The 25,730-nt window shown below is 41.5% G+C and overlaps 1 protein-coding gene across 2 annotated transcripts in view; it reads left to right on the top strand.

Annotated features, from left to right (window-relative positions):
* Positions 1 to 25,730, top strand: part of LOC148658590 (rho-related GTP-binding protein RhoA-D) — a 45,046-nt gene that overhangs the window by 5,285 nt on the left and 14,031 nt on the right. The window lies entirely within an intron of this gene.

Below are 25,730 nucleotides of genomic sequence, written 5' to 3' on the forward strand. Positions count from 1 at the left end.
CCTAAATGTTTGGAAACACTCGTCTTGGTGTTCTGACAGTCTGTCCGTCCTCTGTCTGGTTATAAATATTTGTGCAGAGCTTTTCCTGTTAAACTAGTATAAAAAAAAAATTGAGAAGTTGAGGAATTCAAAAAAACAAGAGGCTTTTAAAAAGTTAAAAAGCATTAGTCTGGATATCTGACAGATCCCTCCTCCTTTCAGATGAGCTCCCCTGGCAGAGCAGAAATTCTCACAGAAAGGAAAAATTAATCTTCTTAAATTGGGCTGCAGTTTGATTTCATTTCTTGAGAGACGATTAAAATTCTTACATAAGCATTCTGGGGCCTAATGTCTAAATATCAGGTCATTGAAACACCTACAAGGGAGTGGGTCCACCAGATGTAATACTGTAGGTCTTTTTCCAAAAACCTTCCCGTTGTTCAAGTGTTTTCTTGAGCCACTCAGGACCTGGTCACTTATTAAAGTCTGCAAAGCGGATGTGTAGAACATGAGCGATATAAAAGCCAAATAGACATTGTAGACATTGCTGTACATGATCAGATGCTGGCGGGATCAATAACCTGTGCTGGTAAGTTTCCAGAGGAACAGTTTCAGAAACTGCTGTGGATTGATACTGTTGTCATTCCAGTGATCATAACAGGAGTTCCATTCAGGAGGAAAGTTTCTTGTGCTCACTGTGTGAAGATCTTATCACCACAAAATGTAAGAATGGGAACAAGCTCTTGTGTGTAGCTTGGGTTGTAATGTGCTTTTTCTGAGCTCCAGCGGGAGTGGCATTTCTGGAACAGCTATTGTCTGGACAGTGTGGAACAGGGATAGTAGCAGTTCTAATTCATTTTCACAAATAATGCTGTCAGGATGGATGCTTGTACTGGAAAAATTCAAAATGGACTCCCAGATTTTTTTAAAATGCATTTACACCAATATTGTGAGGCATACTTGCAGTATTCTTTCTTGCCATGTTGGTGTTCTCATTGTGGCTCCAAGGTGAGTATTTGGCAAAGAGAGAGGTTAGTGTTGTACGATAGCGCTTCCAAGCACTGCAATAGTGGGAGCCATAGGCTATGCATTGAGAAGCTCCCCTCCCAGATCAATATTTGCAGATCTAGCCAGCTGGAAAAGCAAATGATGCAAACAGAAGACCCTTGTAAGAGTGCTGAACAAACGCCTCCTGGCTGTTCTCTCAAACCGGCAGAGTTGCCATTCCAGGACAGTGCAGTTGTCTGACTTTCTAGCTTGTAGATGCAATTTTCAGCTTGGGATTCTTAATTGGGTGAACTGTCGGTGCGTTAGGAAATTTTTCTTCTGGGATGAAGGCCACAATAATGATGTCTGTGCCTGATTGAGTTATACAGGTCAGGAAGCTGAGACCACTTTCCCCAGTCGAATCCAACCTGAGTTTCAGCTAGTTACACCTATATGCAAACCTCTTGAATGGCGGATCAAAAATATGCAAAGAAAAACAAATTTCTATGGACTGTGGTACTAACAGTAACAGGAGTCCTATTGAAGCTTTTCTGAAGCGGATTGCCTCTGCCTTTGTTTTTTAGAAGATTAACGAGCATGAGGAATGCTGCCCTTCTAAGAGAGCAGGTTCGGCAGGGGGGCAGAGGAATGGTCTTAGTCCCGAGTGCACTCGCTCCCCATTCTCCCAGGAAAAACGGGGTGGGTTGACCTGCGAGCTGCTACTTTTTCAATAGAGTGTGTTTTAACCTGCAATGTCAATTGCTTCATTCTTTTTGTTTTCATGATCCTGAATTGTAACTCGGAAATCTAGCTGAATGGTGACGGAGTGACAGAACAATCACAGATTGCCATGGTGCCATTGTGTGGGGAGAGCCCTGGGATTATATCCTTGTTTTCCTGTTCTGTTTTTCCCGCTGCATCCCCCACTGGGTGTGTGCTTTAGAATTATGCCGTTTCTTCTCAGGGTTCCAGGGCTGCTGTCTCCTGTGAAAGTAGTGTCCCCAAGGCAGCCAGTAGGAGGACAGCATGGTGGGGGGGTATGCTTTCCACAGCGGTCTGAAGCTCAGCAGTGAAGTGTTATTCACAGTGGCTTGTGTGACATAAATACAAAGACCTCTGCCTTTTCGGAACAAACTTTAATGTCGAAATGGACAGTACTAAAGCACAAAAAAGGAAGTTTAAATATGGCAGCATCTGGTAGCTTCGTCTTATACATCATGCAGGGCCTGATGTAGATGCTTTTAAGTGATGTAGTTTTAGACCAGGGGTGTCGGACTCGGTTCCTTGACAGCTCGGGGTTTTCTAGGTTTTCTTACACCCAAGCTTTCTTACATAGCTGGTCTATTTATCTTCTCACCAGGCTCTGAGGTGTTTTATAGCTCACTTCCTCGATTGAGTAATCCACTCTAACTTTGACGTCCTCTATGTCGAAGAAAATTCAGTAGTTAACCATTTATTTTGGAACAAACTCCATGATTTAAGTTTGACCTGCTCCTCACTGTTCTGATAGTCTGGTTTGTCCTCTCTTCAGCTGAGGGAAGTCTTTTTAGAGGTAAGAGCCTGTTGGTAGAGAAAGTGTGTGTGTGACAAAGGACAATAAAGGAAATAAGAAAAACCCAAGCTTGGGATGAAATGAAAAGCTGTTTGTCTTTCTAGTCCTTTAAAAATGCTCATCTTGATTCTGCTTTTCCAAAACCACTTGTGCAATACTAGTGCTACCCTGTCAGTAGTGTCTGAACATAGCCCTAAATGGCAACAGTGTGTTGGAAACTGCCCAAGAGTACCAGGCCTCAAGCTCAGACGACCAGAAGGACTTCTCATTCCTCCAGTTGAGCTTATTGGCGATCTTGGGAAGCTTCCGCAGTTGAAGCCGAGCACTCCTTGGTACCAGATGAAGGCCAGCAAGGTGCGTGTGTGTCTGAGGGGCTTTTTTTTTAAACCATTCTGAAATCGCAGCTTTGCGCTGTGAGAGACTGCACTTCCTCCAGGGCTGGGCCATCTGTTTGATTTTGGAAAGGATACCAGTATGATCTAAGTCCTTGGAGGTGACTAATGTAAACCAAAGGAGCTGGATCATGCTTCACATTTGCATTTGCAGCTTGATTTCCACCGATCATAGCTGATTGGCTCAGTGCTGCTCTTTTTCTGTGTGGTGTGGGAGTCACCTGGAGTGACTGAGGTTGTCCCTTGTTTGTTGTGAACACAAAACCTTGAGACGGAAAAACCTGACAACCAAGAATCCAGCTTCTTCAGTCTTAAAAGCCTGATGAGTGTTACGTGAAGCATGACTCTAGAGCATGAGGTTGTGAAACCTTTCAAGCACCATAAAGGTCAGTAAAAGAGACCTTGGCATTGTTTTTACCTTACTAAATTCAGAAAAGCAGGATGTGACTCTGGTGTGAGTGCAGTAGCTGGTAATCTCATGATTAAACCCTTGTCACAGTGAATAGTATGACAAGGCTTTAAGATTACCAGTCTCCTAAATTCCACATATGATCTGGTTTTAAATTCCGGGCTTTGAATTTGGAAATTAAAAAGCTGTGAATTAAACCATCTCGATTGTAGCGCATAAAGTAAAAACACAAACTTGCATCCCTGTACTGCTTGTGAAATAATTTAACCCTTTCATTTAGGAAATAGTTCTGATTTATTAGAGCAGGGCCTCCTGACATGGATATCCCCGGTCTCTTAATTGCACCCCTGCTTATGATGCCGATACTTAATAAAGCATGAGATACTTAAGATGTAATTAATTTGAACGTATTTACTGTCTTAGTTTCGCATTTCAAATAAACAACACAATGGGCCAAACAGCCACCTGTTGTTTGGTCTTAAGTTATGATTTCATCTTAGGTTTGTAAAGACTAATGTTTGTAGCAGATACATTTGCATCACATTGTCGTCAATGAGAAAACAGAGCTGATAACCTGTACATCTATAATGTGGTTTGCCAGCATTGTTTACCTTAAAGGAAAGGTTATATTTTTATTTTGGGGAAACTGCAGAAATGAGTACCCTTGCTCAAAAAGTCAATCTTTTGCTAAGATTCGCCACCCAAGTCGACAACCCTCTTCCCGTGGAATATTAACCGTGGCTTACGCAGGATTTTTGCCGAACTTGAGCATGATTAAGAGGTGACACAGTTTGAGAAGTTGGAGCGCGAGTGTCAAGTGCTGAATTAGGCCACCCCTCCCCACTCCCTCCCAGTTCTTTCCTGCTGCCAGAAAATGAACTAGGTCAGGGAGATCTGGGGTGTGGAATTGATCAGAATGCTTCAGTCCCCTTGTGGCTGCGACAGCAGTAAGTGAGAGGTGTTAGTTTGACAACCAGAGATGAAGAGAGGAGCAGGCTGTACTGCTGTTAATAAATAATGAGCTTTGCTCAGCAGCTCACATGTGTGGAACTGGGAAGTAGTTGAAATAAAATTTGCCCAGAAAGCATTTTTGGCATTAAGGTGCAGTTCTGCAAGTTAACGACATTAACGGTATTAACTGCAAGTAATGATATCTTCACTGATATGGTGTTGAGGGGCTGGGGGGGGAGTTTTTTTCAAATGTCCTTAGGGGCTGCTGTGGAGAATGGCTGTTGAGAAGTCCCCAACCAATATTGATGTAGAGATTGAAACCTGTTTTCTCTTCAGAGCACAGAAAAATCGTTGTGAAAGAGCCTGCTTTTTGAAGCTTTTTTTTTAATTTGATGAAAGTTTGGTCCTAATGAGTCTAAAGCTGTTTTTGTCTGACTCCCCTGTCAGGAAAGTTAATATTTAAGTATTTAGCCAATTTTTAGGTGGCTTGGTTTGTGAACATTCCATAGTCTGTGTAGGTTCTGTCCATGGAGTTGCAAACTGTAGCACTTTTATACTGAAGATAAGTGCCTTATCACCTAGGGAACCTTTTCCTTCTCTGCAATGGAAAGTTCAGAGCTGCCTTTTGTGTATCTGTAGTTGAGGTTTTGTCCCAGGATAAGAAACTGAACACTGCTTAAACAGTGACTTGGCAAAATGTTGCAGACTGGTCTAAGCATGACTTTAAACCTTTTAAAGTGCCTTAGCTATTAGCCCTGATTCACCTTCGAAGAAAGCTATACCATTTCTTATGTGGTAATGGGCTGCCTGCCTTATCTACAGCCTGACCCAGCGCTTCAAACTGTCTTACGAATCCATAGTTCCCTCTGACATCACAGTTTTTAGGCAGATGTTATTTTAAAACAAAATCCCCTGTCATCATGTCTGAAAGTTTGTTCAATTTAACCAGGAGTATATATAATCAAGCACATGTTTAGATCCAAAAACCTTCTTTAATTTTTTCATAGCCTCTTGGTTGTGTACAATTGCCTGTTAACGTTGAGCTGTCACTGTAGAGCTCGGAAGAAACAGGGAGGGATAAGTAGTGAAATTTTGGATAAAAAATAATTGTGGATAAGCATCTTGTGCCCAATTATCTGCATAAAAACATGTGCACAGCTTGAACAGTCTTTGTGCAAAATGCAACTTAGAGTTATTTGCTAAGGGTTTTTGGACCATGACAATATCATCACGGTAAGAAGCACTATGCCAAACTATTCCAAATCTAATCTGAATCGCGGGAGGTCCTTCTTTACAGAAAGGGTTGTGGGAGCCTGGAGTTTTTGAAGCTAATGCTCGTTTCATGGAAAAGCTGTATGAGATTCTTGGATCCATTAGCTGCCAGTAACAAAATAGGTCCCTGTAGCCTATTAACCTTTTGGTAATTGGAACCTTTGTTTTAATATAGGTTGTTGCATCTCTCTATGAGGAATGCATTGGGATAGAACTATATAAGGTGTTGTGTGTAGCCTATATCTAAATGTCATTTTTTAAATTATTTTGGTTGCACTTCATGTAACTTGTATTTTACTTAAGGTAGCTTAATATTTGTGTCAATACATTTAATTATGAATGTCTGGTACTTATTTGGACTATAAAGTCTGTTTCATAATAACTTGTATAGATGAAGTAGAGTGAAGAAAACCAGCACTTCAGCAGGTTCCAGTGTTGAGGTAATTGGTACCTCAGCTTTCCTTGCAAGTTAATTTGATCTATTTTTGCTAGAATAATCAGAAACATTTCAAATGTTGGTTGAAAAAGTAGACTTGGAATAGTTATATATTGCCGAGTTGAGATTTGAACAGAAAACGGTACCTTTACAATTTGAAATTTCTTGGAGATATCCTCTCATCATCCTTGACTAAACACATTTTTTGTTTCCTTGAAGTTACAACACGGAGCAGTTCAAAAGGCAGTGCTGAGACTTTGACTGGGGCACTCCTGGTAGCCCCAAACCTTCCCCGTGAGTCCCTCAGCTTCCTCAAGCTGAGCAGAAAGGAATGATCTTAATCAGAATCGATTTGGAGCCTGAATCAGCCTCCTTTGGAAAGGGGGGGGGATGATGCACAGCTGTTATCAAGGGAGTCGCTTCTGTTCTGAACAGTGTGCTGCTGCTGAACACTGAGCTTTCTAATTGATTGAAATGTTTTAGGGTGTTGCATTGTGAAAATGCTTAAAATACATTTTGCTTTGAATAGTGTTGCATAAAGGCTGCAAATGTCTTACCAAAAGTTGACTGCTTTTTTAGCAGGTGAGCTGGTAGACAAAGCAGAGGAGACAAAGCTCTATGTAGGAGCCACTGGGGAGCCTCTAGAATCGGAGTCTGAAGGTGTATTTACGAAGTGACGCTTGTTCCAAAATCCAACCTCTGCAGCTCGTCAGTGCAGCTGTCGCCGCCTCTCGCCACAAGACCAGGAGAATTGGCTCTGGGTCTGACTGGCTTCTTCACAAACTCATTTCTCTCCCTCCTGTGAGTTTGCATGATTTATTCATGTCATTTACTTATTGAAAAGCATCGAAAATTTATCAAAGCGTTCCACTTTAATGTACAACTTTTTTTTTTTTTTACTGCTTCATTTCTGAAAATCTGCTTTCCTAAATCCAAGGCTCGGTTTAGATGCAGTCCCTGTTGTCGACTTCTCATAAAAAAAAAAATTGGAACTGGCGGAGAGTCTCTGTGGCCCTGTCCTATTTTGGCGCTGTAACAGTGTTGGCTGAACGGCCCCGCTTATCGGAGATGTACTGTAAGTTCTCGCACACGCCTCTTTCTTGGAAATCATTTGGCCCTTTTTCTTCCTCTAGTTTATCTAGTGTAAAACTTACTTGCAATAAAGCTAACTGTAAGCCCTACCATGAGACCATTTCACTTTATTTCCCCTATTTTATACATTGATAAAGGTTATGTCATTAGTTCTTGCTTAAGTTAAAAACAGAATTGTGGTAAACAAATGCAGTAAGGTAAAATGTTTGTCACAATTTTAATTTGCTGTCAGTTGTAATGTGTCAACAGTCCTTGACCTGCAGAAGAGTTCAGTACTTGTGTACCTTTTGAACTTTTGATCTCTGCATAATTACTGCTTATTACTTTGGTAGTAGATTATAACATGTGCTGTTGAACTTACACGTACACGTCTAATTTTAGAAATGTATAATGTAATAAGTTTTTATTTTGGGGTTACTGTACAAATTTTGTAGTAGCATTACCTCCTGTGGAATTGCATGCAAGTTTATCAGTTACAATTGTAGGAGGAAGTTAATGAAAAAGAGCATACATTTACAGATGCAGCAGACTGGGTATCTTAAAGGGAGTTGTCTTGCCAACAATTTTCTCTTGATAGTTTGACAGGAGGTCATTTCTAGTTGTCTCTCTGAAAATTAACAAGTCAGAATTTATAAATGTTTGGATGTTGTGAGTAAGATTAACTGGTATTGCATAACAAGGGAAGTACCTGATTTAGTATACAAAGTACACAAGTGACTTGCACATAAGGCAATAGACCTATTATTGTTTGGGCAGCAGCTCAAAATCCAAATTTTTATTAAACTGTTTCAATGCTTCTCATAATAGTGTAGCATCAGTGCTCTACTTTTCATTCTGGTTTAGAAGCAACTTGTAGACCGAAGTGCTTCCTTCCCTTGGTCCTGGAGAAACTGTCTAACAGCTTTCTTTCCAACTGAATTCTACATCTCCAGTGCTAATTGTTGATTTTAGATTTTTGAACTTGTTTCTTTGGTTATTCTTGAATTCCAGAAATATCCAACTTCAAAGATACTGTTTCCAGTTCACTAAATAGTTATTAATTGATCAATTAATAAGGGCACTGTATGAGACTTCCTGAGTGTTTTTTTCCTTCTACAGACACTTGGTTAGATTTCAGGCAGCCACCTGAATGAAGGCAGTTCTGGGATTCACAAATGGATCTTTGTAACCTTGATGTCAGCTCTTAAAATATGCCCCAAATAGAAAACTGATCAGTTAGCCACTGATAAGAACTCAGGTGGAACAAAAAAAAAGATGTGGTGTTCCTCTAGGACAGGGGTCTATTATTAAGGTACTCGCTACTTGATTCTCAAATGGACCCATTAATCTTTGACCATCTGGCCTTCCTGCTCTGGTTCCTTCTGGTGTGCAAAAGAAATCCGGTTTGGACACACAGAAGCTGACAGATACCAGTTACTGTGGCAATCCTGCCCATCCTGGCATAGTCTGTTTTCCCTTCTTGTTGAGCTCTGAGCTGCTTTTGTTGCTCACTTATGGTGCTTATGACATTTGGTGGTTTCCTTTTTCAGTGTTGTAGAGCTGAAACTGTTAAGAGTTAAGTGATAAAATTGAGTTAAATTAAGGGTATTGTACAGCATCTTGGAGCTTGTGAATTGAAGGAATGGGGATTGAGATGAGGTAGACTTGACATGGATAAGAGATGGGCATCCCCATGTCCTAAAGTACTTGATTCCTGCAGACAACCTTCTGATTGCTAGTAGCACATAGAGATGCTAAGTAAATACCTGAGAGCTGAAGTAGAGCACAAACCAGAGGGCTGGATCTCAAGTATCTGAAAGGGTCAGGAATCGAACTACCAGCCTCCCCATGTTGAGCAGCTATCTACCTTTTCTCTAGCGCTCCTTTAATTTGTCATCTTCTGCACAGTACGGCCATACGTTTGCCAACAAGCTTAGTGGCCCTCTCCACTTGATCATCCCTGGTGCAGTGCAGTGGTCCCTGTGCTCTTTGCTCTGGTACTCTCTCACAGTGCTGTGGTTGATTTATAACCTGCTTGGTGACATGGGTCCATTATGCAGAGATTAAGAGTTATGTTAAAACTAACGGCCTCGTACTCTACATCTGCCTTTGGGGCTGATGAGGTATGCTAATGAGGCTTGATTGAAAATGGAAAAGGATTTCTGAGAAGACCGGGCGAACCTTCTGAGCTGATTAACTTGTCCCAAACTTGCTTAAATCTACTGGACATGTTTTGGCAACAGTCCAGTGAAAGATAAGAGGTAGACTTCAGCCTCCTGCTGTAGCAGGTCAAAGGTGATTCCATTCTTTTCATTTAATTTGATTTGCTGCCCATGAGAAAGTTTCACGATTTACACTGGCAAGCACATAAGTTTAACATGCTTCCACTTAATAAGAGTTCTGTTAATGGGCTCAGCTGTGTTCTTGAGACATTGCAATACCATAAATGCTGAATCAGCTGTCATCTTTCTGAACTGTCAAACGGTTGGCATTTAAGAAATGGAAAGTGTGGAGATCCCAGGTTCTTTTGAGAACAGTGTTGGTCTTCAGAAAGAGTGGTCTTTTTCCAACCTTCACCCTGTTGATGGTCAACAGACATAATCCCAGAAACCCAGACCTTCGATTTTAACTTTGTACAGCAGGAGTCTGTACACCAGGTCCTGGATGGCCCCAGTCCAGCAGGACTGCAGCAATTGTAAAAGACAATTAACTGCAGCTGTATCACTCTGCAACTTGCAACTTGTAACCCAGTTGTGAAGCTAAGCAGGTGTGAGCCTGGCTGGGAGACCCCCTGGGAAAACTAAGGTTGCTATTGAAGAGGTGTTAGCGGGACCAGTGGAGGGCGCTCACCCCTGCTGTCTGTGTGGGTCCTAATGCCCCAATATAAAGATTGAGGCATTATACTGTAAAAAAAGTGATGTCCTTCGGATAAGATGTAAAATCAAGGTCCTGACTCTTCGTGGTCATTAAAAATCCCAGGGTTTGTCTCGAAAAGAGTAGGGGTGTTAAAACATATGGCTTGGTCAAATTTTCCCCCTGGCCTTAACTAGTCACGGCCTCCTGATAATCTCCATCCATCAGTTGGCTTCATTACACTGTTGTCCTCATAACTGTTCATGTATGGTGAGTGTGCTGGCGCACTTTGGCTGCTTTTGCATCATCCAGGCGGGTGCTACAAAGCGCTTTGAGTGGAGTGTCCAGAAAAGCGCTATGTAAATGTAAGGAATTATGTATTAACTGAGGATTATACATCTTTTTCCTCAATATGTATTCCTTTGATCAGTCCAGTTGTAATGATTGAGTTTCAGTTTAGCTAGAGTATTAACATGTGATGGCAGCTCATATCTGGAGTCTCAAAGATTCTTGTAAAGCTATAGAAAATGGACTGAGCTCCCAACCTGTACTGCATGGGGCACTTCAGGTTTTGAATGTCTTTCATTAAGATTGCAGAGTCTTAGTCACCTGGCTTCGCATGAGTCTTAACTAAAACGACTCCCTACTTTCTGTGAATCATGGTGTTCTGTAAGCTCTCATTGCTTGCTGAGGTCACTTTTACAGCTCAGACTTTCTGGTACTATTTCTAGGGAGGCCCCTAATTTTAGACATTTTATACCTCCCAAGTTTTTTCTGTTCCAGTACTGAAGATGCACGTCTCTCTCCAGCTGATTCCGATGTAGGACATGTCCTGAATTGACCTGCAGCTCCACTGAATTGGCAGGCAATCTTTTTTTGTGAGTCATTAGTGATAATTTTTCCCCAGCAGATCAGAAAAAAAAATCAAAACTGTGTGGGAAGGAGGTTTGGGGTGCTTCCTGTTTAGTGAATTCATGGATGGTTTTTAATATTACAAGTTTAATTTTGACAGTACAAATAGGCCTGTTTTGGCTAGTGAGAAGTATTATTCTGGCACAGAAGACTGTAATAAGTCTTTTTTTATATGGTTTGAGATTAACTGAATGGTGATTCTCATTTCCATAAAATCAGGAGAAAATAACCTTCAACTTCATAACTCCGGTTTCTGTGGCGATTAAGTAAATACTCCAAGTATGGATTAAGCAACAGCAGATACAGTTTCTGTAAACTGGTGAGGTATTCTCTTCTCCGGTCTGGGAAAGGAGACCAGCTTTCAGTCTTGAGTCTGCAACTTTAGAAATAGCATTGGGATTGCCTGTTTTCTTTTTTTTCTGCAGGCAAACTGGAAGCACATTGCTTCTGCAGTCCTTTAGTGTGGAGAAGACCGTTTGACCGCAGTAGAAAATAAATCCTGCACTCTTCCTTTGCATCCCTAGGCTTTTCTAAATATTGTGCAGGGTGTAGCTCCAGGGTGGCCATGTATGGTTAACAGCAGTATTAAAACTAGAGGTCCAACTCACTTTCAGAATAGTTTACTTTCCAATCGGTAAGGTCAAAGTGGTTGTAGAAATCCACCCAAGAAGAACGCAGTTTCAATGTATGCATTGAATGTCAAAGGAGAGGATGTGAAACTAGCACAACAGTCACACTACTTCCTCTGTGATCTCTGCTGGTAGAAAAAGTTGTACCTGGGGGTTTTCCATAGTGTTGGAACTGCAGTTTTCTAGAGTTTTTAGCTTTAAAAAAACGTTTAGAATGTAAATATTGGAACCTTTATGGATGGTGAGATGGCATGGTAGCACGGTACTTAGTATTCCCTCGGTTCAATTCCTGGGGTGCTGTCTGCCTGAAGTTTGTAATGTTTCCTCCCATAATCCAAAGGACATATTGGTAGGGTTGGATGCATGCATATATGTCTGTGTGCCCTGTGATGGAGTAGCGTCCCATCCAGGATGTACTGTCTTGCGCCTGGTACTTGCAGGGATAGGCTCCAGCTCCCCCACTACCCTGTATTGGTTAAACTGGTTAGAAAATGATGGGTGGATTGTGTGTGGTGTTAACATTCAGTCCTGCGGATGTTTGTCAAGTTTAAATATCCACTTCCTTGGCAAACAGGTGTGATCTTACTGCTGATCCGCATGGACCAACATCGTTAAGTACTAAAGATAGTGTCGCTTTGTCAGAGGTGTTGGGGAAAACTACTGCCAAGACTCAATATTTCCACCACTCAGGCTTCATTCTTAACTGCCTGATCAAGGCAAGCAAATGAGTTTCTTAGACTGTTATGCAGGGGTGTAGTAATATGCAGGAATCCCATCTATTTTAATATCTTTGGGGTCGGAGCTGTGGCTCTGTGGCTAAGGGTCTGCGCCTGTGGTTTGCCGGTTCAAATCCCGCAGCTGGCAGAGGAATCCTACTCCGTTGGGCTCCTGAGCAAGGCCCTTAACCCCAACTGCTCCAGGGGCGCCGTACAATGACAGACCCTGCGCTCTGACCCCAGGCTCTCTCCCTGTCTGTGTGTCTCATGGAGAGCAAGCTGTGGTATGCGAAAAGATAATTCCTAATGCAAGAAATTGTAAAGGGTTAATAAAGTGATGTTATTATTATCTTAATTTTTTGTCAAGCCCATCCAATCTAAGGAGCCAGCCCAGTGCTTAAAAATGTACCCCTTACAGGACCTGAGAAGAATGTCTGTTCCCATGGTGGGAAATGGGCTGTTCTGTCTGTAATTGACGAGAAGTGGGGGTGGGATAAGGAAGTGTTTGGAAGTGCCATGCTCCAACTTGGGGATTTAGCAGCGGAGTGACTCACGGCAAGCCCTCGTTCTCCCAGCAACTCGGTCTGCTTGTGAACTTTGTCCCACTTCTACAAATACACTCCTGAAGCTATAAAAAGTTTCTTACCTTGTGCTTTTTTTTCTGCTTTTGTTCTTCATGTAGTGAGAGGACAAAAAGAGAGGCTGGTAGTCGGTCTAGTAGTTTAATTACAGTTTATTTCAGTGTCATGCATGTAATGTTAGTACACAATACATGATTCCCTTTATCCTTGGGTGGCATTTTTGTTCAATTTCTCAGTCTATAACAGTTGCTGTAAAACTTTCGTAGCAGTCACCTGTGTATTGGACAGAGAAGGGTTTGTCATTGGAAATCCCCAGATTTCCTGTTGCCCAGCACTTTTCCTGCCCTTTCTTTCTAAGAGTCTCTTGGGAAGTCCACTATCTTATTTTTGTCTTTTAGTATCCTAACTGAAAGGGGTGGTCTCAATCCCCTTTTTGTCAGAAAATAGTGACCGTGTTATACTGGATGTGGTTTTATAGCTAAAATGAGCATAAACCAAGTTAGCCGAATTATTTTGCTTTTGATTACTAAACCAGTGGTCTGCTGGTTGAACACGGAAACGCTTTTCTTGAGCAGCTTAAGCAGTTGTCTGAAAAGGCAGGTTTAACCTCTTGCACAGGCTCTTGATGAGTCATGTATTTATACAATGGAGAAAAACTCCACCTTGCTCTGTCTTCTTACACTTGCACGGTAATGCTTACGTAATCCCTCCTGGCTTAAACTGCAGGAAAATGTGGGGCATTGTGTACACACACACTTGCGTGCGTGTTCACACTCATGAGCGCAGAGCTCTGCCTTCCATTGGCCTCCGCGTTGCTGTCGGTTTCTGGCGGGGGGAACAGCTTTATCAAGAGGAGAGGGAAGCTGTTTCATTTGAGCTTGCACAACTCTTGAACTCTTGAAATGGACCTCCCTCTACACAGAATAGGAAATGCTCACAAACTGGATAAATCTTTTAGACTTTAAAAGTAAAATCCTACCGGTGTAGGATTGTAGTCTCAATCAGGAGTTTTTCATTCTCTACTGCACACAAAAGTTACTTGAAGGTGTGTGAGTGTTTGCAGGAGATAGTGACCCAACACTGTTATACTGAAAGTGCAGAAATGAAAAACAATGAAACAAAATGCACCAAGTTGGTCAGGGGTCATTCCTTAGCTCAGTGGTGGCTCACTGTACTGTGAATTTAATTTTCCTCAAGTGTTGACCTTCTGTGGGCTTGGGAAGGGGTTAACATCCTGTCATCTGTTAGGTAAAACATTAGAAACCATGATGTTTTTTCCCTAAAATGTGCTACGAGACCTAAGTGTTCGGTTGCTTTTGTCCAGCAGCACACAGGGCAGTGATCAGGACCCGAGGTGAAGGAGTATCCCCGCCTGTGCAGGGCATGTAGTACACCTCAAATCCATAAATGGCAACTTTCTTGGAAGCTGTTGTAATTAAGGCCAATTAAGTCTGAAAAAGATTTAAGTCATTAAGAGCTGAAAACCCAAGAGTGTAGGTTTAGAGAAAATGTCACTACATTTTAAAGCCAGACTGCTCCTAGTACAGTACACTTGTAGCCCACCCCCCGCACCTTGTTCTGGGATCCCAGTGTCATTGTGTGGAAATCCAGCTGAGCTGTGTACCATAATTGAGCCTTTAATTGCATAGATCATTATCTTAATTATACCTTTTTAATTGTTTTTTTTCAAGGTGCCACATTTTTGGTTGCTTACAATCTTAAACTTACAGCACTGCTATTCTAACATTTCCAAATTATCCGTTGGAGGATGAAAAAAGGTCCATCAGTATAATCTCGTTTTTAATTAACTGAGCTAAAATGTTATTTTGAATTGTTTGTGATTTACCTGTTTTATAGTAAACAGACTTTATGCTTGAAGGAGCTCCTAAAGAATTTTCCAAGTTGTGATGCTGGTTAACGTAAACTGCAGGGGTCTCTGAAACAAATACCACCTATACTTGGCTTTTGGCATTTCACCAGTAACATCGGTCATCTTATTGTGTTGTGTTGCAATGCATGGCCTTACTATAAAGAACATCTTTACAAGAATCCTGCGGCAGTCTAGTCCTGACCAGGGCCGATCCACTCCACTGCAGTACTCGGTTCTACTGACGGTATCCATCAGTGAAGGATCTGCTGGTCTTTCTGTTGGACTAGGAAGGGTAGAGGTAACCGTGCTATAGGACTGCTTGAGAGCCACTTTTTGGACCAAGTACCACCCCTGATCAAACCAAAGCATCCAAGTACCACCTACAAGTCATCTTCTCATAGGAACCCCAGAGAATCTCAATGACCAACATGAGCGTGCATGCGCGCACACACTCACATACACATATAATACATATTATAATAAACTTTGTTTGATATAGTGCCTTTAAAGGTGGCTTCTCAAAGCGCTTTACAGAAAATAGAAACTGGAACAATAACAATAAAAAAGCACCATTTCAGTAAGAGGGGTGAGCCTGTTTAGTCGAGCAAAGGATTTTTCGAGCCTTGATACAATTCACAACCGAGTCAGATTTTAAATTGTCAGACATTTTCCTGACGGCAAAGGTCTTGCGATGGATGTGGATGTTCATATCTGGAGCAACCTCTCTAATTCGTGCAACTGCACCGCTGTGTCGGCTTGTCATTGCTCTAGCACCATCTGTACAAACTCTGACGCATTTTATCCAGTTGATGCCATTCTCTTCGATAAATTCATTCAGAAGCTGAAATGTGCTCTCCTGTAGTTTCTGCTTACAGAACAGAAAGTCCTCATTGGACGTACCCTCAAACTCGTATCTACCGTAAACGAGCAAATTGGCCAAATCGACTACAGACTCATCTAATTGCAGTGAAAAGCACCTGCTCATCTTAACGTGCTCTATCAGCGTACTTTTGATATCATCCGCCATATCCATAATTCTATGAGTGACTGTGTCTTTCAGAGGGGGCAGCAGGTCGAGCTGTTTAGCAGCTTTTTCTCCACACATATGTCAGCTCTTCTGCCAACGGTAAATAAGGTTCTTCAAAAATAGTGTGGGGCTTACCTGCTTTAGCAATCCGTAGGCTTGCATTTTTCCCCGTTTCCGTTTCAGGAGTCTGTCTCAGAATTTAAAATTTTTTTTTCATGCGCATGGGAGCAAAACAGACGCTCAGTGTATGTTTCTCAAATTAACCTAGAACAGTTCTTAAATATGTTTCTGTTATCGATCACGCTTTCCTATGCTCACAAGATCGCCAGCGTTCGTAGCACGCATTTCTATGCATTCCTGTGTTTACAGAATTGGCATTGTTCCAAAATCACGCACATTCTCCTATCTCCCTATTTGCTGGAGATAACTTTTTTTAAATGCAGTTGGTCACTTATATTCGTAGCACGCATTCCTACACAATGGCATAGAATTACATTGTAGCTCTTGTGTCCACTCAAGTATTAGCGTGCACTGTATCGTAGTACGTAGGCTGCGTATTCGACGCATATTAAAATAGAAAATATGAAAACCCGTCCCGATTTTTCAGCGCACACAACAAAGTTCCAGGGTCATATGGCCAGCTGGCAGCGTTCAACGTACCACGAGTGGTATGCGTACCATAGTTTGAGAACCACTGGCCTAGAGTAAAGCTGGTTTCAGAAGCGGTTTGCACTTTCCCAGTGCTGATAATATAAGCCCTTAGGTTTACAGGCCTCGTCTTCAGCAGGCTGGTTTTGAGAGGCTAGCCTGTCCCTCCCCCCCCTTGTCCTCCACTCTTCTCCAATGTGATGGATGGGGTGGGAATGCACGGTCGCAGGCTTTTATAGCCTGTTCTGCGTGGCATGCACGCTGATGACATTAAGATGGAGATGAATCAAATTGGATCCAATGAATAACTTTTCAACCCTAATTAAAAGGTTTTCGGGATGACTGCGGATAGTAAATGGGAACCATCACCCTTTGTGTGAGATTCAAATAGGCCTCGAATCCCAGACAGAAGCTTGCACACCTCCTTATCTTATTACTGCACGTGCTTTGATGCACTCTTATTTAGATGTTTGGGTGAATATTTATATTAAAACACATTGTGATTTGAATAATGTCAATTTTGTAATAGGTTTTACGTACTGCAGGACAAGTGTGCTTGTTTTATCCGATTTAAATCACAATGAACAGCACTATTCTGTAATTATTCAGAAATGCTTTCTCATGTGACTCTGAGGTGGTTTGATGCAGACGGACCTAAAAATAGCCGACGTGAGTGCATCTGAGCTTTATTTGTCGTGAGTAATGAGTGTTTTGTTGCTGACTAGCTTTTTGCATGTAGGCTAGTTGGTAGTCCGTCAGTGTAATTCAGTTTCTTCTCAGACTGGTTTGATGTACTTGTGTGGACATCAGTAAGTTGGGCGTAACGTTGAGTTGACTGTTTCTTGTAGTTGAAGGTGTGTTCATCTCTGTACAGCTTCAGTTTCGTTACTGCAATGCTTTAGAGAGCAGTTCTGTTCTTCATGCAGTTGTAGGTCTTGAAAGTCTTAACATGCAATCATGAAGAAGCCACAGCTATGTTAATGAATGATGATATAACTTAAAAAGCACATTAAAAGGTCTGTCAGTGGTTGTCAAGTAAGGGTTTGTGATTTGTGTAGAGAAGGTGCTTTTGCTCTGCATTTAAACATAAAACTAGTTTTCACAAAGATGCTTTATTTATATGCAAAAGTGTTTGCAGTTTTGCAGTTGAAGCAAATGTTAGAAAAGCCACATCAAACATGACTATTTTAAGCTTACAAAGTTAACTAGCCAAACTAGTAATGGGAATATTTGCCTTTGTCAAACATAAACTATTTAAATATGAGAGTATAATGGTGCAATAAATTGGCAGGCATTCTCACATTGCTCACCGTGACATTAAGAGTACATGTATTGCACGAATGCAGATTAATGGATATATTCAGATAAGAAAGATTGTTAGAATTGAGGTCCTGTTACTCAATCCAAAATCTATTCACGTTTAATAGGTGGCAAAAGTGGGAGAAGCACAGTATATGCTATGTCTAACAATTTTTTGTTTAGTGAAATCATTATGCGATTCCTTGATCACTTTATTCAAAGTACTAGCAGTATTATACAAGAGACGTGGATTTGATGGAACATGGTATTTGAAAGCACCTGGAATGATGTCCACCAGCATACAGAAGTATTGGCACTAGCTTTAACATTTAATTCACTAAAGCATCTGAGCTACCACTTGCTATGATGAATGGGTATTCAGTCAAATTTGTGGTCATCACTCATCTGTACAATTCAGTGAACAACATTGATCACATCTCATAAAGAAGTATCTCTACCAGGGTTACAAGGTGCCACTATTAATGTCAGTAGCTGAATTGAAGTTCTTGCTAGCACCTGTGCTTGTCAGGATGACCAGGGTAGTCACAATCATGCTCCATTGTGGCAGCTCTCTGAAAGAGTTGTGGGCTGCCATCTAAATGTTTTGCTGTCCTGGGTTTTTTCAGACAGTGAGGAAAGTGGACGTGTATCACTCAGCCTTTCCAAAACAAATTGCTTGTGCTGAATTTCCATCCTTTTTCTTACCACTTCAGTCAATCCCGGTAAGCAACCGGCACAATGCTGAATACGCCCTGGACTGGACACCTTTCCCACAGAGCACAGAGGTGCACACGCTCACACCAGGGCCAGTTTCCCCACAAGCCAGTTGACCTACCATTATGTTTTTGTACTGTGGAAGGAAACCCACGTACAAGAGCATACAAACTCCACACAGAGCTTGCCAGGTCCGGCATTGAACCTAGGGCCTCAGAGCTGTGAGGCAGCAATACTTGTGGGAAACATGCAGAACGATTTCTTTCTCACAACTAGCAGGACAGTCAGTGATGCACCAACACCAAATACAACCACATTCCCTTAACGTTTGTGCAACAGTTTAAAGCCTTTTCACCATTTCTCAATGGGTATGCTATTGTACAAGAAAGTACAAACCCAGAAGGGAGCAGCAATTACTTTTCTTCAGCCTCTTACTCACAAAAAGGTGAGATGTATTTTTTGGTAGCTCCTTGTGAACTGCTTTAACTTGTGCTATGTATTGTTTTAAATGGGTATGAAGACTGAAATACGTGCAGTTTTTTCAGTTGTGTGTGTTTTAACAGAAGTGTCCCAGAGTTCTGCTTCAGAGGTGTGCTTGTGTTCAGACTTCACAGACATGGCCATGTGGAAACCACCCAGTTCATTCTAATTTTGATGCACTACTGCAAGGGTTTAACTGCTGATTTAAAGAAAATGCCAGATTTAGGAATGGTTTCAATGCAAAAATTTAAAGTATGCCACTTAATGTGCCTCCAGTGAAAATGACCCCTGTTTCCAGCTTGATTTTCCGTTTACTTCTTTGAGGGGAGGAAAAGGAGAAAAGTCTTTGTGAGTTTGACTATCAATGTTGGAATTCAAATCAGGAGGCAGCTGGCCTTATCTTTGTATGCCAGCTGTATCGATATCGGTTTTTAGGAATGGTTTCTTATCGGAGTTTGTACAGCAGCATCACTGCCCTCCTGTTGAATTCGCATTAACCTTGATGACCAGGGCATCTGGTCAGATATCATTGTTCCTATGAAGCGTCCGCTTTTTGTCAAATTCATTTTTAACTGAGTCGTAAAATGCTTTGGGGGGGGGAAAGGTTAGAGCCCTTTTTCTATGAATTATATAATATGGAAAATCCTTTAAACCTCAAGATCATATTTATAGTATTAAAGTCATTGTGCTAGTAAATGAATGTGTATCTGGTTTGAAACCCTATTGTCATTGCTCTGGCTAATTCAATTGGAGCACACTTTCTTCCTCCATCAATACAGTTTGAAACACAAGTAGATCAAACAGCTGTGCATGGGATTGCTCTTTAAATCAAGAGCCCCATTTTGAAAGGCACGGCTGATTTTTGCCATAAATGGGAATTGATGCAATACGCATGCTGGGCACAAACTTCCTCCACTCTTCAGATTGATTTTTTTTTTTCCGTCCCGACCACAAAAGGGCTGGCGTGAGAGGGAGTTCCTGGTTTTACAGCGGCCTTTGTCCCTGCTTGAGAAAGGCGAATGCAAATTGAGCGCGGCAGTCAGCAGACTCTTGCTGTCGAACTGGAACTGGCAGCCTGCAGGCTTGGATGGGCTTCGGAGGAGAGGATCTCCCGGGGTTGTCCCGCAGCGCTGCCTAGCGCTCGCCTTTTAAATGGCAATCGTTTAAGCCGATAGACCCCAGAGAAGCAAGATTTTCCCTGGGGACCAGTTTCAGGGAGGGGAATATATTAGTTAGGGATCCCATTATGAAACATCTTTAAACTTCCAGAAAAAGCAGTTTAACCCTGTGGCGGTCATGAAGTATTAATAGCATGTCGTTAATGTGTGAATCCAGAATGTGGTGTTTCGCGGGGACAGAGAAGATTTTATCCTCTGTACGGCTGTATTTTGCTAGAGGAAGTCACAATGCTAAAAGCGGTTTCCTCCATTAAAAGATTATTTTCCTAAAGGGGCATTGAACAGTTCTTGAAAAAGATAGTTTGGGTTGTGGGAGGGCAGGTCTCGCACTGAGCTGCTCTTCTGCTCCTGTGAAAAGTAGGAAATCTTAGGAGTCTTATTTGTAGTTCTTAGAACTGCCACTTGCGTGTAAAAATACAGGCTGAGGTGAGTTTGAAAACTGAACCAAACAAAGATGAAAAGTAAAGATTTTATGTTTGTATTTGGCTTTGAAGTGGAGCAAGGAATCTATTTGTAAATTGGAGATTTGTGTTCTACTGGGAAGACCCATTGTTGGGAGAATACGTTTGTTGGAAAAGCTCTTTTTCAATCTACAACTACCTCTAGTCAACTTTATCTTCCCTTCATACCTACAGCCTTATGCAGATGGGAACTGGTGTTGATTTGAAGGGATTGAAAGAAAATGGCTTGTCAGGTTCTCTTGTTTATTTTTGTAAGACAAGCTTAAGAAGGGATTTTATCCACTGCTTTTGTCACCATTTTTTAAACTTCTGAAAGAATTTTGAGCACTCCATTTTTAGACAAAAGGAGGATGTTACATGTGGCTTGAAATATTTATCATTTGTGTTGTGCTTTCCTTGTGGGGGAAAAAGTACAATTTGCCTACTACTTTGGCACTGCAATCCATTGCTCTTAATAATTCGTATTGTTTCACAGTTGGGTTTGGGGCTGGGGGTATCCAGTGCAGGCCTGTGTTTTTGTTGCCGTGTTGTGGCCTGCACAAACACAGCTGTTGCTAGGAGCTTCTTCACACTACAGGAAGTGGATAGCTGCCACGGGAGTGTGTTTTGGAGCCATGGTGCTTGCTACATCGCTCAACATCAGCCATCCGGCACCATCTTCGCCATGACTTGCCTATACATCAGCACAGAAGATTTTTTTTTAACTTAATGCTTCTCGATTAATACGTTAATCACCCTGCTGTTATAAAAATGGAGGTCGTTTGAAGCTGCGTGACCATCCTTTGTGACCTCCCGCATAGATGTTTTTGACAGCTTCATTTTTTTTTGGCCAATCCTGTTTTTTACAATGGTTTCCTTTTCAGCAAAAAGCCCTTTAAGGTTATGGAGAAACTGCCGGTTTGCAAATCTATCTGGTCGTGCAGTTTCTCAGTCTGAAATGTTTTAATGCTGAAAAATAAAATGGCTAGTAGATGTTTTTAAATGTTATAAAATAAGATGCTGTTCTTCACCCCTTCCAGGGAGATAATGGAATTTGTCACTTTGAAGTCTTGGAAAGGTTTTGAAGAGACCGTACTACACCTAGAATGAAAACTTTCTTAGACGGCTTAACTTGCGCACAGAAATTAAGATTGAGTACTGTCTAGAACTTAATTTGGCCAGTGTTCCTTCTGGTTTTCTGTACTCTTATGTGGTTGCAGACTGTGTAACACCCCTCCAAATGGAAAGAGTCCATCACAGGGCACCTGCAGCAATGGGACACATTTGTGCAGCTGGCTGGACAGGAGCAGTTGGGTTCAAGTACCCTGAGCTCAAGGGAACAGAAGCCGTCAATAACAAAGACCTTGAATCCTCTTTTTTTCAGTTAAAGGGGAACTGCTGTCCCAATTTCTCTGACTGGTTATTAAATCATAGTACCAAAATAAATTCATTCTCATTATAAAAAAATGTACACATTTTGCATTAAGCACAAAATCGTGAAACTTGCATTCGAGTTCCCATGAATTGTGTGTTGCGGCCCGTCCTGCTCAGTTGTCACTTAAATGATTACTGTAATTTGATGTATGAGTGAAAAAGTACAGGTTGTGCGTCAGTAGTATTTGTCGGCGAAATTGTCTCATTTGAAAGCAATATTTCTATTGGATTTAAAGTGTTGTATTCACAAGCCTGTTTACAATTCATATGGCCTGCAAGTTTTGTTGTCTTGTTTTGCATTGCAGAATATGGTTCTGTGCATACCTGGAAATGTAGTCTATTTTGTGATGTAAATTTGAGGTTTTACAAGTTACTGTGTACCTTTTGCTTTTATTGTGGGAATAAATGCACTCATCAATACTAATCCTTTCTAACCCCGAAATATGAAAATAGCGTTGCAGTTCCTCTTTAAGAAACCAGAGCTCTGATCGCTATCATGAGCTGCCAACCCTTGTATAGCAGTCCGGTCCAAAATGGCCAATGAAACCAGAAATGGGTTCCTGACTGGACCTTAAAAGAAATGAAAATGTAGCAACAGAACATCTGGTTGAGATTTGGTTATTGATTTCTAACCAAATGTGCAAAATAGGACACAACCTCCTCTTGAATGTGATTTTTTTTTTACATCTAAGAGGAGGGCATGGCTGCACAGGTGAACATGTGGGAGATTTACACATGCTGTACTGTGACGTTTGTAACAGACAGGCACAATTATGCACATACAAAAAATTTCTAGAACCTGTAGAAAACCTTTATTCTTACTTCCTGTTCCTGTTAATTTAGATATCGCCCTTATGGTATGAGATGCACAACCTGTTATTTACTGTCAAGGGACTGTTTATACAGTCTGGTGAATTACTGTCCTAATTAGGAACAGCTTTGCACTTAATAGCACTAATTAATAAAACGGGGTACATGAGAGATGCTTTCCTTCACCATTAGGCAAATATTTTCCTGCAGTGTTCCGATTAATCAATACAGGTTCTTGGCTCTGGTATTCAGTTTGAAGTGCTCATCACTTCAGTTGGCATCATTCCAGCCGCAGTATTGTCAACTTCTGCATCAGGATTCTACACCATGGCAAACCTTTGGTCCAGCTGATCCTTAATTATAAGACTGAAAGTGATTTGTCATACACTACACTAATTAAGCAATTAATGATCAGTTTGGTACTATTGGAAGATTTAACATACTGCATCAAGGTTTCAAAGTTGACCACCCCTGCACTAACTCCTCAACCCAAGGGAGCAGACTTAATTTTCCTGTTGCACTGAAGTCCTCTGGCCCAGCATTAGGTATACCCTTAACTGTTCCTTGAGCTTGCAAGTTGATTAACCTGAAGATATCCAAGTTTTTGTTTTATGCATGTTGCCTTAGGGGTGAGGTATTATTTAATGGGGTGAAAAACAAATCGGACATGGGTGAGTGCACAAGAATGCTCAATAGTGGCTTCAGTATTAATTCAGTTGAAGTCTTTTTTTTCATGCTTCTTGGAGAATTAACTATTGCTCAGCTTGTCCATTAGTCTTAAAGGAAGCAGATTTCTTGACTGACCCAGATTGTCAAGGTTTTTTTGGGGGGCATTTGGCAACCCCACTGAAAGGAGAGATGGTCTGGCTACGTATTCTCTAGGATCCTTCTCTGCTAAGTGTGTCATTTGCCATCTTTTTCAACAGCCTTGGATCTGACTGATGGAAAGTTGTGGATAGGAGAGAGTGGCACTACTGGCTGAGATAAGGGAAACCCCATTAAGTAACTTTCGGCATTGGAGGAGAGATCACCTGCAGGTGGCAAATGGTAGAAAAGGCAGCCTTGCTTTCCTGGCAGTTAAGGGATGGTGTGCAAATGTCTTCTGTAACTCGGGTAAAGCTCTCTCTTGTGCATTTTAAGGAGGCTGATCAGGTAGTCGCATCTGTAGTTCAGTTGCTGTTCAAGAGGTCTATGCCTGAAATGGGACTTTTTCCTGGCAGTTGCATGCTGTGACTTGTCAATGTAATTTCTTGCACTTATGGGCTATCCAGTGCAGTTTAATTTTACTTTCCTTTTCTACACATATAATGGAGGTTGTTAAAATTTTAGCATGCAAAACTGCCATCCAAGGGGTACTTTGGGATTGAGGTTTTGTTATTGGGTTGACATTCTTGTTTCGTTTGGGTACCAAGTGTCATTTTTATAATGTCATTTCTAAACTGTTCCTTAGAAATTACAGGGAATTAGAGCAAGCCAGATTGAACAGTGAATAAAACCTTCTCATTCACACTGGTGATACTTGAATGATAGGGGGTGCTTTCTTTTTATTATTGCAAAGAATTTCTGCTGCCTCTAGGGACATACCCGATGTCTGAAAGTAACCAGACTTTCCCCTCTTAATTGTGGTGCCAGGTCAGATTCTCCAGTGGGCCTTGACCTGAAACAGCCTGTCTTGGTGTGGTGTTGGCCCTAAGGCGTTTCACATTGTTGTGGGAGGTACATGCAGAGAAACAGGGCTGTGCTCTTGAAGACATCTGGTCTAACCGGCTTCAAGTACATAACAAGGACAAGGTTAGAATGCATTGAGGAAGCTAAAGTATTGCTTTAGTCAATTGTCAGTGCACTGTGCACCTGGCAGAGGCGCTAGAAGATCCACACAATGGTGGAAACAGGATAAGAAAGCTATACTGAAAAAAGCTGGTCTTTCTTAGTTGAGAAGATAAGCTGTTTTTTTTGTGTCGGCCTAAATAGTATCCAGGGCAAATTAATTTCTGCGATGCAAAGTTTTTCTGTAGTATTTATATTCTGCAAATAAACTTTTTTCACCTGCATTTATTCAACATTTGTACCTGTGGGACTGTGATGGATTTCATAAACGAACAGTTTTCACAAGGCAATTAAGAACTGAAGTCCAAGGTGTGTGCAGCACTTTAGATCTCAAGGACTATCAGTCTCTCCTTCATCTCTCCTCTATCAGCTGTTTTTCAGAACGGACAACCCTTTTTATAAAGGGGACTGCAGACCAGTGTCTTGGAGAGGCAAAAATTGTTTCCAGAAATGAGGTTGATGTCCTTGATCTTCAGCTCAGGTTCTGTGAATGTGCTGCAGAAGTTTTAGTATTCAATAAAATTACCAGACAAGTTGCCATATATCTGAACCCCTCAAAGAGTATTTTGCTCTTTTTGAGGCACATCTTTGAAGCAACTGTCACACTGGGACAACTATTTGATAGGAAATAATTTGAGGAATTAGCCTGCTCATTTAGCAGATGAGTATCACAGTGACCAAAGGCTAAAGCATGGAACATGGCAACAGCTTCTTCAAATTCCCTGCCAGGAAGGCCTCAGTATGTCAGGACTTGGAGTGGGAGCCTCCCGATAAGGAGCCCTTTATCTTAAACGTGGACGTGCCTTGTCCATCAAGTAACTAAATGTGGAAGATGTCATCTTAAACCACGTCTAGTGTCCAAGCTGGAAAAGCAGTCCGTCAGATAATGAACAGGCTTGCCCACAACTGGAGGAAGTGAAAGTTTCCCTTACTAGCCCATGTTCACACAGAACAGCCCATCTGGGCTCTGTTTAAATGAACCCTGGTGTTGAGCAAATTCAAGTGGGCCCTGTAGAAGTTATATGGCAGGATAACAGCACCTAGTCTGTCTACATCTTTAGCCACAGATTTTTCCATTTATAGTCTTGACAGGACTGTTATTGTGGACTCTTGTTTCAAATAATGAGGGAAGTGCTGCCTGTATCTCTGGTTGCTGAAGAAGCAAAGGGTTAGATAATGACAAATCAAGAGTCTATGAAGCATCTTTTAATATAGAACTAATCATCCTAGCGCCTGCCCACCCCTGTGTTCTGGCTGCGATCC

This window comes from Lepisosteus platostomus, chromosome 7, assembly GCF_059453375.1.
Source record: "Lepisosteus platostomus isolate fLepPlt1 chromosome 7, fLepPlt1.hap1, whole genome shotgun sequence".
Lineage (NCBI taxonomy): Eukaryota > Metazoa > Chordata > Actinopteri > Semionotiformes > Lepisosteidae > Lepisosteus > Lepisosteus platostomus.